The following is a 13208-nucleotide window of genomic DNA, read 5'->3' on the forward strand; positions in this document are numbered from 1 at the left end:
GTCATTTTGGGGGTATCTCCAAAAAAGGGTCATAACTCCGTGAAAAATAAATTTGAAGGTCTGAAATTCTCACATCACGTTCTAAATATAACAGTCTGTCAAATAAAATCCAAAACTCAAAATCGATAAATTTGTCAACAAGGTCCCTTTTCGCAGAAATGGCCACATATAAGCCGTTGCTGGTACAAACTTTCTTGCAAGTTATCGTTAATTCACATGTTGTAGTGTTCACGCTCCCACAGACTTGCACACGCAGGTATTCCACCTTGCACAGCCAAGTCAATGCAGAGGCTTCCATGCTCTTTATTCTCCGCATTCAAGCAACCCGGATGTTTCATCATCGTGTCTTATTACCATAACGTACAGATACTACACATGTGTCCTTTGTAACTTTCAGTGATTTTAACAGAGATCAATGTTATCTTTGAAAATTAATCTTACTGCTCATCTGTTTTCTCGTTTTAATTAATTATCTTGAGAAAAAATATTAGTAATTCAGCAGCAGTGACACAATCAAAGATCAAAGTGAAAAAGTATCCCTTTTGGAGCCGATATGCCGACATACAAATCGCTCCCCATCTTGATCTACCTTACCTATTTATCTGTCGCTGTGCCGCCAGCTTACCTGGTCAGATGGATGCACGTTATACTCGTTAAGACTCAACAACAGTCTGACCTTCCCACGGCAAGGTAACACATGCACATGTTGTGCACACGCTTGTCAACTGCTATTTGGCAGACAGAACAGACAGACAGACAGAACAGACAGAACAGACAGAAGAGACAAGTGAAGAAAACAGATGGTGCATCTTTCTTGACCTCCGTCCAGGTTATTCATCGTTCCTGCTGTGCTCAGTGTTAGCTGGAAGTGACCTGCTGATCGTGCCTAAACTGAACTGAAAAGCAATAATGTTCACTTTTTGTTCTGCATTCGTTGTCTGTCCACTTTATGTCGGTGGCTTTTCGGGAGTTACCAAGGAACGTTCCTTTTCTATCATTGCATTCAGCGTTGAATTAATTATAATTTTATAGCTTTATTTTTTTATATGTTGGAAGGTTTGCGATTATTCTGGTTGAATTCCTCAACTGACCATATACTGATCGAAGAAAACAAGACTATGATTTCAACCAATCGATCAAGCAAGTAAGCAAGCAAGAAAGTAAGCAACCAAATATACGATGAACCCAGCAAATATGTGACCCTCCACCACGAAATGAGTCGCATGTCACCTCGCGCGGTTCTGCGCTATAGCTAGGCTTAATATTAGTCCGGGGAGTGTCTGGTAACAGTGTGAGGGTCAACTTAGTCACATGCTTATAACTCAAACAGTTTTCGCTCTTTTTTAAAACGGTTTTCACCACTGGATCAAATGTGACATGTGACTCATTTCGTGGGTGGAGGGTCACATATGTGCTCATTCGAGATACTTCTCATATCACATCAAAAGAGTATAGCATAATAGCAATGTCTATCGCATGAAACGATGTTGGCCAGATTAGCGTAAAAGTAATCTCGTACCCCTATAACGAACGGTCTTTTTTCGATATCAGCCGAGAAAACCGGGACAGCCACAATATCTGAACCACAGTCTATCCGAAAGCTGTGTTGTTCGCCACACAATGAAGCTGATTATAAATCTAAGTCTGACATCATGGTACACCCGGAACGAGTGATAGGCGGAGTTTCACACCAAATTCACCCTTATTTCTTATCTCAACCCGAACTTCGCACTCTGCATGGTGTCTGACAGCCGGTGCAAGTTGTTTTTTTTTACTCAATCACCATTCTGACGCCATTCCGCTGCGTTCAAATGTTACGTCGATCAACATTGGGGAAGACGTTCTGATCTAATTTGTTTCTTGTCTGGAGTGTTTTGGAGTAGAAATGTTCAGGACGACCACAAAACGTCTTAGCCTGAATTCAAAGGAACGGCTTATGTATAAGTAGATTTAAAAAAACGCCAAAAAAGTCTCAACAACTCCACTTGTTCAAACGTCCGTTCACGCTGATTATCAAGATACAGGCACATTGTATAAAGTGACCTAAAAGTTCACTGAAAATTGATGCCATTCCTTTTCGACACAGGTATATTCAATAGATCATTCGCTTGTGATTTCGATTATTGCACCCGGCCGAAGATCAACTCAGTTAAAAGGTATCAGTCAGTGTTGTCACATGTGCATGATACAAAGTCTTAAGATCGAATACAGACCGAAACAACAAAACAAACTCTTTTGAAAAAAAAAACAAGTCGCGTAAGGCGAAATTACTACATTTAGTCAAGCTGTGGAACTCACAGAATGAAACTGAACGTAGTCCGCCGCTAGTGCAAAAGGCAGTGAAAGTGACGAGTCTGTTTGGCGCGGTAGCGATTGCGCTGTGCTTCATAGCACGCTTTACTGTACCTCTCTTCGTTTTTAACTTTCTGAGCGTGTTTTTAATCCAAACATATCATATCTATATGTTTTTAGAATCAGGAACCGACAAGGAATAAGATGAAATAGTTTTTAAAACGATTTCGGAAATTTAATTTTGATCATAATTTTTATATTTTTAATTTTCAGAGCTTGTTTTTAATCCAAATATAACATATGTATATGTTTTTGGAATCAGAAAATGACGTAGAATAAGATGAAATTGTTTTTGGATCGTTTAATAAAAAAATAATTTTAATTACAAGTTTTCGATTTTTAATGACCAAACTCACTCATTAGTTTTTAAGCCACCAAGCTGAAATGCAATACCAAACCCCGGGCTTTGTCGAAGATTGCTTTGCCAAAATTTCAATCAATTTGATTGAAAAATGAGGGTGTGACAGTGCCGCCTCAACTTTTACAAAAAGCCGGATATGACGTCATCAAAGGTATTTATCGAAAAAATGAGAAAAACGTCCGGGGATATCATACCCAGGAACTCTCATGTCAAATTTCATAAAGATCGGCCCAGTAGTTTAGTCTGAATCGCTCTACACACACACACACAGACAGACAGACACACATACACCACGACCCTCGTCTCGAGAGGGAGTGGTAGCTCACGCAATCAGGTGCAAACGGATAAATGACATAAATGCTAGAAGTGGAAAAAGCTGTCCAAATAAACTGAGTCGAGTAACAACAAAAATCTCGGTCTCTGCCCTAGCTCCAGACTTTTTGCCGTCGGGGTGTTTCCACGTGCGTCAAGTTGTGTCTGTGACGTGGAGCGCCACCCGTTCCTCACGTCAGAGTTGAGTTTTACGCGCGTGAGAATATTCTCCCCCGCATGAGTAATTACACACACACAATGAGTGGGAAAAGATGAGAATAAAATCAGCGGCAGGCACAGCGTAAGAACTCCGACAGCACTGTATTTCCCAGTGATTGCTACGTGACGTTGTTTGTCCCACGGGGTGTGTGTGTGTGTGTGTGCCGGTGTGTGTGTGTGTGTGTGCCGGTGTGTGTGTGTGTGTGTGCCGGTGTCACGATTTCATCTTTCGCCTGTGTACATAGCCTATTTCCCCCTCGACATATACTCAAGACTGAAATGTTGTTTCCTGGTAAAATTAAGAAGTGAAATTATTTAAGGACGAAAAGCATGTCAGTTTCTTGCATGTGAAGAAAATTGGTGATAAAATGTAATAGATTTCACCCTCAAAATCGAATTCTTCGAAAACGTGTACTGAGTGGTTACGTCCCTTGAGTAAGAAGGAAAACATTTTAGGATGAATCAAATTTCTAAGTTAAATAAAACAAATTGGTTGGACAAATTTGGCCTCATGAATGTAAGGTACACAAGGTCGCTCATCAGTACTATCGAAGGGTGTTTTTTTGTTCCGTGTAGAGTTTATACTAGATCAACGATGCCGAGAAGCGAAATATCAACACGGCGAAAGATGAAAACGTCACACCGGTGTGTGTGTGTGTGTGTGCGTATATGCCGCTGTGTGTGTGTGTGTGTGTGTATGTGCGTGTGTGTGTGTGTGTGCGTGCAGTGTGTGTGTGTATGTGCGTGTGTCTGCGTGTATGTGTGTGTGTGTGCCGGTGTGTGTGTGTGTGTGTGTGCGTGCGTGCATTATATTGATATCGCATGATGAGTCTGCTATTTCGAAGGCCTCGCAGTGCCACTTAGCCTAAGGGGACAATATTATGGAAAAACTATGGCGTAATATTATGCGATAAATCTTAACATGGATATTGTTTAAAAATACTTGTTTGTCCTTGATCATGTAGTCCCATAATCGCGCGTCGGTGCTCGCGGTGTACCCTTCATAGCTACCTTAATCTAATCTCTGATGTCAAGTCACGGCCGTGTGGCGTGTGCTAGCGGTGTACCCTTCATAGCTACCTTAATCTAATCTCTGATGTCAAGTCACGGCCGTGTGGCGTGTGCAAGCGGTGTACCCTTCATAGCTACCTTAATCTAATCTCTGATGTCAAGTCACGGCCGTGTGGCGTGTGCAAGCGGTGTACCCTTCATAGCTACCTTAATCTAATCTCTGATGTCAAGTCACGGCCGTGTGGCGTGTGCTAGCGGTGTACCCTTCATAGCTACCTTAATCTCTGATGTCAAGTCACGGCCGTGTGGCGTGTGCTAGCGGTGTACCCTTCATAGCTACCTTAATCTAATCTCTGATGTCAAGTCACGGCCGTGTGGCGTGTGCTAGCGGTGTACCCTTCATAGCTACCTTAATCTCTGATGTCAAGTCACGGCCGTGTGGCGTGTGCTAGCGGTGTACCCTTCATAGCTACCTTAATCTCTGATGTCAAGTCACGGCCGTGTGGCGTGTGCACATCATGGTAGAAGACTGTGACTGTTGGTGTCATGTGACTGTGGGTATTGGTGCCATGTGATTGTGACTGTTGGTGTCATGTGACTGTGGGTGTCATGTGACTGTGACTGTTGGTGTCATGTGACTGTGGGTGTCATGTGACTGTGACTGTTGGTGTCATGTGACTGTGACTGTTGGTGTCATGTGACTGTGACTGTGTTGGTGTCAAGTGATTTAATTGAAATGCCTTTTGTTCTGCTCATCAATCAAAAAGCTGTCCGAGTGACTTACAAAGTCCCACCCGGCCTTCTTCACTCCAGCTGGTCTGGCTTTGGGGGGGGGGGGGGGGGGGTGAAGGCGAGAGTCAGTGAAAATAAAACCCACTGGAAAGATGGAAAAGCGGCCTTTCGGGAAATGTTCGCTTGTGAGTTTAGCTATTTGGCACACTCGGTTCAACATTTGGTGCCTCCTCGTATACACACCCAACACACGCTGCGCATTGAAACCGTGTCTTTCTCTCCTCACACCCAACACACGCTGCGCATTGAAACCGTGTCTTTCTCTCCTCACACCCAACACACGCTGCGCATTGAAACCGTGTCTTTCTCTCCTGACACCCAACACACGCTGCGCATTGAAACCGTGTCTTTCTCTCCTGACACCCAACACACGCTGCGCATTGAAACCGTGTCTTTCTCTCCTGACACCCAACACACGCTGCGCATTGAAACCGTGTCTTTCTCTCCTCACACCCAACACACGCTGCGCATTGAAACCGTGTCTTTCTCTCCTCAAAGCCACACATTTGCACAACCTTTAGCATCAAAACGTAATTGGCAGCTATCTAACTCCATCGCACGAAAAAAAACACGCCATGAAAACGGAGCAGGGAATGGGATGGCGGGGCCAATGGAATCTAATCAAGCGATAGAATCAAAACTGGCTGCGGAAGCGTGATTCCAGTGGAAGAAGAAGTTTAGTCCGTGGTAAAAGATCGGCTCAGGTTGATGAGAAGTCCCTTCATATCTCTCTGGCACGATTATCGTCCCGGCGGGCACACGGCCTCCTCATGCTAACAGGCCAAAGGGATCACATTCGTAAACACTGCAGGAGAATTACAAAGCCATCCCCTCATCCCCGCCACAAATCTTGTTCCCTTTTCATACAAATACGTATCTAACTGGAAGATTGACACTATTTAACAAAATCATATCGTTCACGATCACGGATTGCCTTGAAATCAGAATCACAACAGATCTTGTTCCCACTATTGCAAAGTTCTCTAAAGCATTCTGAGGTCCCGTGTTAAAGCTGTTATGCATGATTATTTGCAACCTTTGACCTGTTTATGCAAGTTTCCAAAGATTGGATGGCCGACTTACTCTGCATGATCGGGGTAAGGTCTTTTTCGGGGGGGGGGGGGGGGGGTTGTTAACGGTCGTTCTGTTTAGCGTTGCTAGATCATTGACTGCGATTCAAAATGCAGTGTGAAGTGTGAAGTGTGAAGTGTGCAGTGTGAAGTGTGCAGTGTGAAGTGTGAAGTGTGCAGTGTGAAGTGTGAAGTGTGAAGTGTGCAGTGTGAAGTGTGCAGTGTGCAGTGTGAAGTGTGCAGTGTGCAGTGTGAAGTGTGCAGTGTGCAGTGTGAAGTGTGCAGTGTGCAGTGTGAAGTGTACAGTGTGAAGTGTGCAGTGTGAAGTGTGCAGTGTGCAGTGTGCAGTGTGCAGTGTGCAGTGTGAAGTGTGCAGTGTGAAGTGTGCAGTGTGAAGTGTGCAGTGTGCAGTGTGCAGTGTGAAGTGTGAAGTGTGAAGTGTGCAGTGTGCAGTGTGAAGTGTGCAGTGTGAAGTGTGAAGTGTGCAGTGTGAAGTGTGCAGTGTGCAGTGTGCAGTGTGCAGTGTGCAGTGTGAAGTGTGCAGTGTGAAGTGTGCAGTGTGCAGTGTGCAGTGTGCAGTGTGAAGTGTGAAGTGTGCGGTGTGCAGTGTGAAGTGTGAAGTGTGCAGTGTGAAGTGTGCAGTGTGCAGTGTGAAGTGTGCAGTGTGAAGTGTGCAGTGTGAAGTGTGCAGTGTGCAGTGTGCAGTGTGAAGTGTGAAGTGTGAAGTGTGAAGTGTGCAGTGTGCAGTGTGCAGTGTGAAGTGTGAAGTGTGCAGTGTGAAGTGTGAAGTGTGCAGTGTGCAGTGTGAAGTGTGAAGTGTGAAGTCTGCATATTAGGTTCTTTCACTCTCAGTAGGACATCGTTCCTTATGTTAGACAAGAACTTGTTAAGGTTATGTTCGGCTCCAATATTAGATGACATGACGACCTATACATGTTTGTAGCCAGCATGACATGACGACCTATACATGTTTGTAGCCAGCATTTTAACTTTTGTTTGTTTTTGTTTGTTTGTTACTGTAATGGTCTTGATCGAGGACCCCACCGCTGGGTAAGACACATTTTAGTTCTGACATTTTATTTCCCTCTGTTATAATTATGATGGGTTGAAGTCTGCTCTTGTTCAGTCTTTTGGACACATTTTAGTTCTAAACTTTTATTTCCCTCTGTTATATGAATGGTTGAAGTCTGCTCTTGTTCAGTCTCATTCAGCAGTTCCATCCGCACCAATGGGCCGCGGTTCTTTACAGGGGCCCAAACTAAAGACGCAGGAACGCATTACACCCTACGAATTACACCCTGTCAAGTCTTAGTTAGCACTTCATTGCCGTCACTGGGAGGTTCCTGGTAGCAGAAACTCTCAAGAAGCACTTCATTGCCGTCACTGGGAGGTTCCTGGTAGCGGAAACTCTCAAGAAGCACGACAGATAAATCAGCGCTAGGGACACTGATGGGGCACCGTTCCCAAGGTGCTAGGCCCTTCTGGTCGCTATCTACGGCGTGCGCCAAACTGGGAATGATCGTGGACAGGTGAGGGACGGTGAACTAGACCGTTAGTTTTGTCTAACCTTCGGTGCACCCTGCACACACAAACTCTGAGCCAACGTACGTAAACAGGAAATAGTGTTTGTTGATGAGAGGATGATTAACGCATAAGCTGAAGTTCCTAATTTGGAATCTAGTTTATTTTTCAAGCGGGAGAACTAACATTCACGCGTGAGATGAGTGTCACGCTAATAGGTTTATAGTTTACGGTCTGAAAGGTAACATTAAATAACTGAAGTTTGTTTTTAAACCAGATCTTCTAGGCAATGTTGTCATAACTTTGAAAAATCATCAGTGAATAGAACACAAAGAAGCACGTCTGAGAGAAAGAAAAACAAGTCGCGTAAGGCGAAAATACAACATTTAGTCAAGCTCAGTCGAACTCACAGAATGAAACTGAACGCAAAGCATTTTTTCCGCAAGACCGTACACTCGTAGCATCGTCTGTCCACCGCTCGTGGCAAAGGCAGTGAAATTAACAATACAGAAAAGCGCGGTAGCGGTTGCGCTGAGGAGGATAGCACGCTTTTCTATATCTCTATTCTTTTTAACTCTCTGAACGTGTTTTTAATCCAAACATATCATATCTATATGTTTTTGGAATCAGGAACAGACAAGGAATAAGATGAAATTGTTTTTAAATCGATTTCGGAAATTTAATTTTTATATTGTTAATTTTCAGAGCTTGTTTTTAATCCGAATATAACATAATTATATGTTTTTGGAATCAGAAAATGATGAAGAATACGATAAACGTAATTTTGGATCGTTTTATAAAAAAATTATTTTAATTACAATTTTCAGATTTTTAATGACCAAAGTCATTCATTAAATTTTAAGCCTCAAAGCTGAAATGCAATACCAAAGTGCGGCCTTCGTCGAACGGATTGCTTTGTCAAAATTTCAATCAATTGTATTGAAAAATGAGGGTGTGACAGTGCCGCCTCAACTTTTACAAAATGCCGGATATGACGTCATCAAAGACATTTATCAAAAAAATGAAAAAAATCTGGGGATATCATACCCAGGAACTATCATGAAAAATGTCATACAGATCGGTCGAGTAGTTTACTCTGAATCGCTCTACACACACACACACACACACACACACACACACACACACACACACACACACACACACACACAGACAGACACACACACACACACACACACACATACACCACGACCCTCGTTTTGATTCCCCCCTCTATGTTAAAACATTTAGTCAAAACTTGACTAAATGTAAAAAACACCAGCAAAGAGAAAATCAGTACAGAACGACTCAAAGGTGCAAGAAGCGGAAGGTAGCCAGGGAAATAAAAAGCCGGGTTCCAGTCCTCTGTTCTCTCATCTGCTGATAAGACTCAAGCTGCAGCGCCTTCAAAGACAACCTTCTTCGTGTGTTGCCCTTCAAGAGGCCTATATTGGTCCGCTAATGAAGAGTGCATACGATCTGTACGAGGACCAAGCAGCGAACGAGTAGGAAGAAGACAGAAAGAGTAAAGTGGCGTGCTTTGGTCAATGGTGTATGGTTGCTTTGGTCAATGGTGTATGGTTGCTTTGGTCAATGGTGTATGGTTGCTTTGGTCAATGGTGTATGGTTGCTTTGGTCAATGGTGTATGGTTGCTTTGGTGAATGGTGTATGGTTGCTTTTCACGTCCTTTGATTTTTTCGCTGAAGCACAGGATAAGCGTCGATAATGACGGAACAAACGTGTTTTCGTATCTTGCACACAAACGAAGAACCGACTTGTGAATGATGTTTAACTTTCAGGTCCTTTTGTTTGCTCATAGAAGAAGGAAATCGTAGATAGTGACTGGAACAACAGTGTCTTCGTGTCTGAAGGAGGAGACAACAAAAAATGGATTAGTCGTTTTTCTGAAAACTCGACTTTTTTTCCCAAAAGACCGGTCTGTTTGTTCCTTGATTACATAGACTTTCTGTCTTAAAAGTGTCGACTTATCCGCACCTCTGACACCTAAATGTTCGTTGATGTCAAACCGTCTTCTTCTTTGCTATCTTTTTCTTCTTCTTTGTCACCGACTAAATCGAGATATTCGGAGTTGATTTTGGTTGCTCCATATTTTAAGTCCTCTTAAAGCTTGAGTTTAAGATTTAGAACCGGAAGTAGACTTGAAATAGGTCTGTCGCACACCTGACGTGTCCCAAATTAAAAAGATAGACAGCATTGATAAAGAACTGATTGAAACCAGGTGTTTAAGCTCGAAAATCTAATTGTGTTTAAAAACGGGCGTCGACAGAGCCAGTGAAGGGGGATACGAACTTGTAGATCATATACCTGTGGTGGCGTGTACAGGCTATACAGTTTTGTCACGAACAAAGATGAAACGTAAAACCACTGCGTAGTGGAACACTAGTGTTACACAGGAATGCACACTCGTAAGACACTTCAATGACACTGAGAACGAAGGCTACAGCATACACTGATATGTTACAATTTCTCGACCACAAGTAGGGTAGAACTTAGAATTTGCTGTGTGTGAGCGAGCCAGCAAAGCCATTAGTCCTCAGCTTTTACCTGCTATCTTCTTGAGTTGCAGAGATACAGTCCTTTTCCGGGCAGTTACACCCTCAGAAGTTCGCTGAACCAGAGGAAGAATGGAACCGATTCAAAGCAAAGAACAGTGATCGACGTTTTCATTAAAACAGACACTTTAGGTCTTTCTTTTCAGCGGCCTTTCCTGTACTTATTCTCTATCACCCTTCCCCACAAACAAACTAAATTGTATGGTTTAAAACTGATGAGTGTGTTCCTGACTTCACCTCGGCTCATTGGGGGAAGACGGGGGAGGGGGCTCTGCAGACTGGGGGGAGAGGGAGGGTGCAGGAAAGTTCTGCAACAATTATCTCACTAACACGTCGGGAGTTTAATAAGGCCCCAAAAAAAATAGGTCTGTTTACGGTAACATAGGGTGAAAAAAATAGGGTCGGTAGGTCGGCTTTTTTTTTCTTTTTTTTCATTTTTTTTTCTTTTTTCTCCCCTCTCTATGATGTTTCACAGTTCATTTCTTCTCATCAATCCCTGTTTTTGCCCAACATAACTATAAACAGTACTTTGAGCTTACCTCCCTTCTGTCGTCTGCTGTTTGAGCGCAAACAGCTCTATTTTGGATGCGTTTTTGGTTTTTTTTTCAGACGATCCAAAAAAAAGATTAGGGTCGGGCCTAAAAACTAGGGTCGGTCGGGTTACCGTAAACAGACCTATTTTTTTTGTTGGCCTAATCATCCGCTACGGTACAATATTAAAATAGCAACAGAGATCTTGAAATAATTCTTAGCAGTACTTCCTCGCGACGTGCTTCGTAAGTAAGTGGTTTCTTCTTCGTCGTCGACAAAAACAATCGCGCCATATATACCAATGTAATTGCACTTTTAATCGGACCTCGTCTTTACGATTCTTCCTTCCAAATAAATCAATCGCCTGAGAAAACATGTAACAACATTACGTTGTTTGTTTTAACCATAAAATCGCACCTTTCAATTGAAGACAATACCTTTATTATCAACGCAAAATTAAGTCTACCGTAAACGTTCTTTCTATATAGTACGATTTCACACACACTGTTGAAACACTAAACAAATAATTACATTCTTTTTCTGATCATTTCTTCCAACACACAGAGAAAAAAGTGGATATCTATGGATATAAATGAATTAAGATCTCGTTTCAGTTTGGAAACAGCAACTGAACATACAGATGCATTAAAAAAAAACTCTTCTGCATGTTCAGGTCAGTGAGTCAAAAAGCATCCAGTCAGAGATAATACAGCTAACTCAAAGCACAGATAATACAGCTAACTCAAAGCACAGATAATACAGCTAACTCAAAGCACACAAATTCATCCACTCAAGTTTTTCGGCAGGTTTTCTGTGTGTTTGCTCTAATTTCTCCGTTCTCCCCAGATCAAACAGCTGTTGCTTGCAGCAGTCACATAAAGGTCATTCACAAAACTCTACGTAAAAAGTATCCAGCAACTCACAACCCCGAATAAAAACACAACAAATTCCTCAGAAAAATGACAAAATTGAGAAAAATAAGCACTTACCACGCCTGGTTAGTTTTCCCGACCGACGAGCGACAATTGTTGGGAGAAAAAAAGAGCCCAGTGAAGTCACTCAAAGTCACACAGTCCCTAGCACCCGCACTCCCTGATAGAGAGAGAGTAACGAGAGAGAGAGAGAGGCTGCAGTGATGTACGTGCAGTAGTAGACCACAGCACTGGGGGGAGATATCCTTCTATATCCCCGTGCTTCCACTTGCCCACTGAAAGGCCACCACTGCCTCCTGGCTTCCCTAGTTACAGATAAAAAAAAAAACCAAGATATAAAAGGTTGTGTGTGTGATATGTAAGAGGCAGGGGTGGGGGAAGAAGCTATCCGCGTGATTGTGCACTTACTGTGCAGTACTGACTTAGCACTTACTGTGCAGTACTGACTTAGCACTTACTGTGCAGTACTGACTTAGCACTTACTGTGCAGTACTCACTTAGCACTTACTGTGCAGTACTGACTTAGCACTTACTGTGCAGTACTCACTTAGCACTTACTGTGCAGTACTGACTTAGCACTTACTGTGCAGTACTGACTTAGCACTTACTGTGCAGTACTCACTTAGCACTTACTGTGCAGTACTCACTTAGCACTTACTGTGCAGTACTGACTTAGCACTTACTGTGCAGTACTCACTTAGCACTTACTGTGCAGTACTGACTTAGCACTTACTGTGCAGTACTGACTTAGCACTTACTGTGCAGTACTGACTTAGCACTTACTGTGCAGTACTCACTTAGCACTTACTGTGCAGTACTCACTTAGCACTTACTGTGCAGTACTGACTTAGCACTTACTGTGCAGTACTGACTTAGCACTTACTGTGCAGTACTCACTTAGCACTTACTGTGCAGTACTGACTTAGCACTTACTGTGCAGTACTGACTTAGCACTTACTGTGCAGTACTCACTTAGCACTTACTGTGCAGTACTGACTTAGCACTTACTGTGCAGTACTGACTTAGCACTTACTGTGCAGTACTGACTTAGCACTTACTGTGCAGTACTGACTTAGCACTTACTGTGCAGTACTGACTTAGCACTTACTGTGCAGTACTGACTTAGCACTTACTGTGCAGTACTGACTTAGCACTTTTAGCTCAACTGCTGTTTTGGGTTCGAAGACTTCATGCTTCGACTGTCGGCAGAAATAGACTAAAAACTGTCCACATCCTTTGCAGTGAACTTATAAGTAATTGATATTTATATGAGATTTGTTTTTCTTCTGTTACACTATGCTCAGTGAACCTTTTCAACACAGAATGAGCTCTCAGTAAAATTGACAAAAGAGTGGTTTTCCCCCTAGTTTAACATATGGAAAGTTCATCAGTAAACTAACAATTCAAATGTTTATATAAAATCACAACTGTATCACCTTTAATTTAAACACTTTATTCACATCTAGAAAAGTACGTACTAATTTTTAGTCCCGTATCAATATAAGAAAATCACACTTTATCAAAACATCGTCTCGG

At 42.6% G+C, this 13208-nt stretch overlaps 1 protein-coding gene across 4 annotated transcripts in view; it reads right to left on the reverse strand.

Moving 5' to 3' along the window:
- The window catches only part of LOC138960402 (obscurin-like), a 228546-nt gene that overhangs the window by 212920 nt on the left and 2418 nt on the right, over positions 1-13208 (reverse strand). For all 4 annotated transcript variants that reach the window (XM_070332306.1, XM_070332305.1, XM_070332307.1 and 1 more), the window contains exon 2: positions 11730-11977. The gene's annotated coding sequence lies outside the window, so the exon portion shown is untranslated. The remainder of the gene's footprint in view (positions 1-11729; positions 11978-13208) is intronic.

Source organism: Littorina saxatilis, linkage group LG2 (genome assembly GCF_037325665.1).
Source record: "Littorina saxatilis isolate snail1 linkage group LG2, US_GU_Lsax_2.0, whole genome shotgun sequence".
Classification (NCBI taxonomy): domain Eukaryota; kingdom Metazoa; phylum Mollusca; class Gastropoda; order Littorinimorpha; family Littorinidae; genus Littorina; species Littorina saxatilis.